Raw genomic sequence first — 7,957 nt, 5'->3', positions numbered from 1 at the left:
TAGCTGTCTGTTTCCATCACCTTGTTATGTGTGCCTGGCATTGGAACTGTACCCACGTTTCTTCTGACTGGCACACACATCCAGTTTCTGCTTTTGAAGTTAACTCTCTGTTGCTCTTCAGATCTCAGGTATATTATCCCTTTCTTTCAAAATCCTTCACTTACTTCTTGACTTGTCAAAGCTCTATCACACCTTCTCATAACACTGGTTTTTCTACCATTGCCTCCAGAAGCAGTCTGCCAAAACTTACTTCTGCTACAAACTTTTACATTGATGTAGCACTTAGCCACATCTCATTCATTTTGAAATGAGAACATATTTTTTGAAATTGTTGCTTGGTTTGCAGGCATATGGATTTGCTACATCTGATCTTGCATATATGCAATCAAAAGTTTTTCCACTTTGAAGATCAGCCAATTATGTGTTATTGTTGCCATTGATTGCATCGGCTTAGTGTTATTCATTTTTAAAAGAACATTTTTCACATCTCTTAAAATATAGCCTAGAGTAGAATGCTAAAACTTGAAGTTAAAGCCTAGTTCATTTCATTTTATTTTCATACCTGTTGAGTCTAAATAAGCTCTCATTTCCAACACCAGAAATATAATGACTTTATTTTTGAAATATTTGAGGCTTTATAACTGTATTCATTCATAAGATAAGAAAAATTTGAAAAGAAACTGAAAGGAAAATTTGTGGAAAAGTGCTATATAATAGAAATACTCACTGAGTATATATATAGACAATATTTTTTGAAATAAATTTTATTTTTATACTCTAATTTTTTCTTTTGTCTTTTCTGCTGTAAGATTAATGAGTTTAATTCTGTAGGAGGAAGGTTGATATATGCTAGAACAAAAATGTAACCATTAACCTTAACTGCCATTTAAAATCTTTTTTTTTCAATTTCAAGCAGAAAATAAACATCCTTTTTTGAAATTGGGTTTTAAAATTATTTAGCACACTTCAGTATGAGTCCATCTTATTATTCCTCCATAGTTGAAAAATCACTGTCTTTACAAACTTTAGGATGGGGAAAAAGTCAATGTTATGAGATGTCCCATTCAAACCAAAGTTATAGGAGAAAGTCCATATTTTTTTTCCTATTCCCCTAAGAGTAGAAAAAAAAAGAAACAAAACAACTGGAACAACAAAAATAAGGCAGGAATATACCAACTTATTTAAGCCAAAATCTAGTACAAGAAACAGAAACACTAGGGGGAAAACCGAAAGGAGGGAGGCTTTGGAACCCTGAGGAGGATACCATTGCTTAAGGGAGCCCCATTTGTACACAATAATGGTGAGCGGTCTCAAGAGAGCAAGAGCAGAGGATGGAAAGTTCGTTGTAGATATGGCTGTTTGGTGCTTAAGAGATCCAGACATCTCACTCTTGGAGTGAGAAGAGAGAGAGAGAGAGAGATGTGAAGAGGGCCATTAGATGATCAGAGTTGCAGTGTACAGGTACAGACTAAAACCAAACTTAGAAGTGGAGCACTTACTTTTATTTTTACCAATGGGCTTGATGAATAATTTGAGTAATTCACATTCCAAAGGTAATTAGACTTTCAGTTCCAGTTTGATAAGTTTCCTTTCTCACAACCAATAAGCCAAAGAAATTAAAAATGAACAACTTTTCTCAGCTCAGTCAGGGAATTGAGGTCTCAGGACAAATCACTACCACCAAAACTGGATAGACAGGAGAATACAGAGAAACACAGTTTAACTCAAGCAGAAGCCACTACTGGAGCCAACAACTGGTAGAAACACTTAGAGGGTAATCACTAAATGCTGAAGACTGAGCCCTAGAAAGAGAAAGCCCTAGAAAGCTCTAGAAAGATAAAAACTTTTAGGGACTCTGGCTTAGGGAGGTCACACACTTTTATGAATTTTCCTTCCAAGAAACTCACCAGTTTCTCAGGTTGACAATGAGAGAAAAATCCCCTCCAGACTCTGAGAAAAGGAAAAGTAACCTTTTAAAATATAGCCAGTTCATTCTGTTCTCCTTAAAAATAAATATTGCCATCAAAAGAGACCATTTTACCAGGGTTTATCTGACCTGGAAAAAGAGAAATACCCAAGTTATCAACATGGGTCAAGGGAAAAATTGACTTCAGCCCTATTGTCAAGCCTTTCTCAACTAAGTGTTGGCAGTGGGGAGGGAGAACTGAGTAGCACTTGCGAAGATCACAGCCCAAAAGATAAAGTCTTAATGAAAGATTAAGATTTAGCTATACAATTACAACTTTTCACCTCTCCCACAGCTTACCACCACATCAATAGGGCTTTTTTATAATAACAAAATTACAGCTGAAATAACTGCAAAGTTTAGTTTCTATTTAACAATGAGTCTCTAGGGAACTAAAGATCACACAAAAGACAGAAACAAGGACACTAGAAAAAAATCATCCTCTGATGCCTACAGCTACAGAAAACACTAACCACAATAAACACAGCCTAATATCTCTCCAGATAAACATAACAACCTCACACTAAGAACCTATTTACCTCAATTTTTATTTTTCACCTGCTACGTCATACCTAGCTTTCAATGAAAATTACAAGATGTAAAGAAGCAGAAACACAGTCTGTGGAAACAAAGCAAGCAACAGAACTGGACACATATATGTCAGAGATTGAAATTGTCAGAATAGGAATTTAAAATGTCTGTGATTAAACTGCAAAGGGCTCTAATGAAAAAAAGTGGACAACATGTGAAAGGAGGTATGTAATGTATGCAGAAAGAGGAAAATTCTAAGAAAGAGTCAAAGAGGAAAGCTAGAATTGTTTTTTCAAAAGCTGTAATAAAAATAAAGAATGTCTTCAGTGGTTTTATAAGTAGACTGGGCAGAGCCAAGGAGGAATCAGTGAGCGTGAAGATATGTCAATAGTAATTTCCCAACTCAGAAACAAAGAAGAAAAAAAATCATTTTTCTAAAAAAGTCCAGTTTATAAAGAACTGTGGGAAACAATATGTATAATGTAAGCACAATGAAAATTACAAAAGGAGAAGTAAAAGGAAAAGAAAACCTATTTCAAGTTATAATGGCTGAGAATTTCCTAAAATATATGTCAGATGACAAACCACATATAGAGGACATTTAAGAACCCAAAGCAGGATAAAATCCAAAAAAAAAAAAATCTGCGACTAGGTATATAATATTCGAAATGTATAAAATCAAAGACAAAATGTTGAAAGCGGGCAATGAAAATAAACACCTTATGTACAGTGGAAGAAGGGTAAGAGTTATAATGAATTTCTCCTTAGAAACTAGGTAGGCAAGAAAAGAATGGAGTGAAATATTCACCATCAACCTAGAATTTTATATCTAGTGAAATTATCCTTCAAAAGTGAAAGAAAAATAAACACTTCTCAAAAAAAGAAAACTTGAGTGATTTTGCTTTCAGCAAAGAAAGAGGTTTGCTGAAAGAGGTTCCCCAGAGGAAAGAAAAATGATATAGGTTAGAAACTCCTGTCTACATAAAGAAATGAAGAGTGTTAAAAAATATATGAAAGTAAAATAAATTTTTTGTTATTAATTTATCTAATAGATAAGTTTGTTCAAAATAATATTAACAATAATATATTTTTTATAACTTATCTATAAGTGAAATGAATTACAGCAATATTATAAGAAGTAGAAGAAAGGAATTGGAAATACTTTCACTGCCTTCTTTCAACATTTTCTTTGTATTTAACTTTCTACACTTTGAATATGAAATGCCTATTCATGGAGTTTTTTTTAATTTATCCTTCCAACAAATGTTTATAGGAGCTTTACTCATAATTGCCAAAAACTGAAAATCACCAAATGCACATCAATGACTAAGTGGATAAACAACCTGTGGTGTATCTATACAAAAAAAAATTCACCTTTATAAAGAAATGAGCTATCAACCATGAAAAGACATGAAAGAAACTTAAATGCATTTTGCTAACTGAAAGAAGTCAATTTCAACAGGCTACATGCTAATCCAATGTGATTCCAAATACATAGCAATCTGAAAAAGGCAAAACTGGAGAGAATCGAACTAAAGATCAGTTATTGCCAGGGTTCTGTGGGGGAAAAAAGGAAGGATAGGCAGGTGGAACACATGAAATGTTTAGGATAATGAAATTATTCTCTACCCTGTAATGGTGGATACATGGCATTATGCATTTGTCAAAATCCATAGAATTTACTACACAAAGGGAAAATATGAATGCATACCATATAATTTAGTTAATAATGTAACAGTATTGATTCTTCTACTGTAACAAATAAAATACATGATTGCAGTATTATTATATCACTTTTAAGAGTGATATAATAGTGAGGGAAACTGTAGGGAGCAAAACAGGTATGAAGAAGCTTTGTACTTTTCAATTTTCTATAATCTGAAAACTGCTCTACAATTGTCTTTTTTTTAAGGTAATAAAAGTAGGGTGTCACGAGTAAAGATAGCATAAAAGAGACAATCACTATGGATATGTAAATTTTGTAAAACTGTGCTTCTGGATGAAATGGTAGGTTGGACAAGTCAATGCTCCTACTGGAAAAAAATACATTATAAAAGTAATATTTGCATTGCAATCAAAATGCTTTGGAAGTAATTAAGACTAAAATGAAATAAACACATAAGTATCATCAGATTTGTATAACAATTTAGGCCCTTAGTCATTGTTCTATCTTTTTAAATAGCTTCCTCTGATATAACATGCAGAGACATCCATGGCCACCATCTAACATCAAAGTCTTATAAGGAACCCATTGAAAGATACAGACTGAACTTTCAGTGTTTAATGTATATGGCTCTAATTGTTTCAGGCCTTTAGAACTATTCCACTATATGGGCTGCTTCTTCTTCTGCTTTTTTATTTTTGCATCGAATCTGAATTAATAATTAAACTGTTTCGTCTGGCTGAACACGTGGCTGGAGTAACTCCAAAAGTGGCGGCAGGGATTTCCACACGGGAGTACCCCAAACCATGCCCAGATGGAGCCCGTTGAGATTCCAAAGCAAGAGGCACTAAATGCCAGGGGGATCAGTCCTAAGCCTTTGTTAGGGAAACTTACCGAGTGCTGTAGCAATGCTCACAAAGGACTGAAAGAGAAAAGGGGTGCTCTACCTAGTTATGTCCCTGGTGAGGGGGTCAGGGTAGGGAGTTTATATGAAGGTTTAAGGAGTTTGGCTGAGTCTGGGATGATGTTTGTGCAACAACCTAGATACTTTTATCAGTGCCTGGGAATGAATTGTCAAGGCCTTGTTTGGATTCAAGCCTTCAGGAAAAACCTGTAGCTCACTGGGTCACAGAGTGATCAAAGCACTCTGTGATTTTCAGTCAAGATGACACAGAAAGAAGGCACAAGAACTGGAGACCCCAATGTATAGGATTGAAACCGTCAACCAAATATTTTTATTGATCTGCTGGGACTGGAGAGAACTTTCATTCCAAAGCGAATATAGTGATATTAGACCTGATTTGGGCAGTCTCTGAATATAAATGCCAGACTTCTGTTTCTCTATTAGATAGACTTTTTTTTTTTTTTTTTTTTTTTTAAGACAGGATCTCACTCTGTTGCCAACGCTGGAGTGAAATGATGTGATCACAGCTCACTGTAGCGTCGACCTCCCGGGCTCAAGGCATCCTCACACCTCAGCTTCCTGAGTAGCTGGAAAAACAGGCATGTGCCACCACTCCTGGCTAACTTTTGTATTTTGGTAAAGATGGGGTTTCACCATGTTGCCCAGGCTGGTTTCAAACTCCTAGGCTCAAGCAATCCGCCAGGTTCGGCCTCCCAAAGTGCTGGGATTATAGGTATAAGCCACTGCACCTGGACAGATTTCTTCTTCTTTAGCATATCATCCTTCCAATCAAACCCGTTAACAAAACATTTTTTGGTTAAATTTAGGGCTTCACTTGTATTGAAATGCCTATCATTTACTTGGTTATTTAAAAAAAAAATTAATGAAGGTGCTTTCTCACATTTTTTCTATCAATAACCAGGTTTTGGAATTTACAAATTGAGATCCTGTTTGTATTCAGATTAGAATTTAGAGCTAAACAGAAATAAAGTTTTAGGAATCATTACTGTGATTATGGATCAAAAATGTTATGTAATAAATTCCATTTGTTTTCCAGTAAAATGTGGTTTTTAAAGCAGAAAAAATCCAACTGTGACTAGGACAGTAAGATCTCTATAAGATTTGCAGTATCTTTGATTAAACACCTCCAGTTGGTTTAGTTTTCTACCAATATCAGCTACTCTAGAAAATTTAGGTTTCAAATCCATTGTGAGAATCGTAGTCCAGCGATCCAGAGGTGCTAGCTTCACATGGAAAGCAAGAATCCACTGGCTTCCCTCTCTCCCCTGTCACTTTGTTATGTGGGTACTTAGCACTTGAAAGAATCTCTCCCAGCCCTGTCCAGTGATAGCCTGTTTTATCCTACAGAACAGTTTTATGTAGACAAAATCTTCTTTTCAATAGAGCTGGCAGACTTTTCCCAGTTGTTTTTTTCCAGAACCTTATCACTCTGTGTCTCAATTCTAGGGAAAGGAAAAGACCTTGAACATGACTGCGAGAATTCCATTAAATCAGGTATAGTATATGGTCTCAGCCCAGAATTCATGGGACTCTCACACATAAATTTAAAAAGAAAGATCCCATGTATGCTTCTGAGTATCACTCTAATTTTTAATGAGGCTAGTAGTAAAGCTCTAGGCCATTTTGACATACTAGGTGATTGACTCTCGGCCAATGAATTTGTTTATTTTGTTTTTTAGTTTGATTCATTTGCTCTATTTGTCCAAAAGACTATCATAGGAATCTTCAAACATCTGCATAATAGTTATAATAGAAATGAAATGACTTTCGTTGTCTTATTCAATGTGCTCTGGTATCCTAAAAGCAGGAATTACATGTATTAAGAGAAGCTATCACTGTCTGATTATTGGCTTATAAAGAGGGAAAGACTTCAAGCCATCCAGGCATCATGCAACCAGAACTTAATACAATCTCTAACTTTTTGCAAGGATTAGTTTTATGACTGACACCTGATTACCAGTAAAGTTGGTCAGGAAAAACTTTCTGGATTTATTTTGGGAATAACCTATAAGAATTCTGCAAACACGTAACACATTTCTTAAATGTTTTGAATAATTTTGTCTTCTTGTCAGGCTTAGTAACAGTCTACTGCCTTCAAAATTCTCCTGTAGTCAGATAATGTTGTTGACGACACAACAATACTAACGAAGCAAATAGGAACTATGGTGTAGAAATTATTTTGTTTAGTAAATTCCATAGTCCAGTTAAATTTCTTTTAGCTTCTTTTATCATCCATTTGTCCATTTTCGTTTGTATAAAATATTTTTGAAAATGAATAAATGTTCCTTACTTTATTAAAAGATGAATTTCTAAGCTTGGGATTTGCCAAGTTTATCAGCTTCTGCAGTTCTATAGCAAAATTATTGCCATTAGATATTTCATCCTGTAGTACGTGAGCTGTATAATGAACTACTGATATCCAAGCAGGCAGTTGTAAAGCCTCCAACAAATAACCTACCAATTTCCAATTTTCCAAGAGATACTCTAGTTCTCATTGAAGTAAAAAGAAATCCCCTCTTAAAAAAATTCCTCTCTTGCATGTCATTGACATCAAGCATATATTACTAGAATATATATTTACTTTAAGTCCAGTCTTAAAAAATTACTTTTTTGCTAACTGCTATTAACTCATCTGCTTGTGCAGACTTAATTCCAAACAAAACATAAGTTTTTCAGGTTTTATAAGTCACAACTAGGAAGCTTTTATCTAGGCCATGTTATTTTTCCTGGGGGTATTATCAATAACTATTATCAAATATGCAATATGAATATGAATATCAAATAAATTAGATTGGGATTTTACAAATTTGTAATCTTCAAACCTAGTGGAGAGGCTATAGCCTATTTCAATTGTTCAAAAGCCTCTTCAAAT

The sequence above is a fragment of the Gorilla gorilla genome, chromosome 13, assembly GCF_029281585.2.
Source record: "Gorilla gorilla gorilla isolate KB3781 chromosome 13, NHGRI_mGorGor1-v2.1_pri, whole genome shotgun sequence".
Classification (NCBI taxonomy): Eukaryota; Metazoa; Chordata; class Mammalia; order Primates; family Hominidae; genus Gorilla; species Gorilla gorilla.
This window is presented reverse-complemented; position numbering follows the sequence as displayed.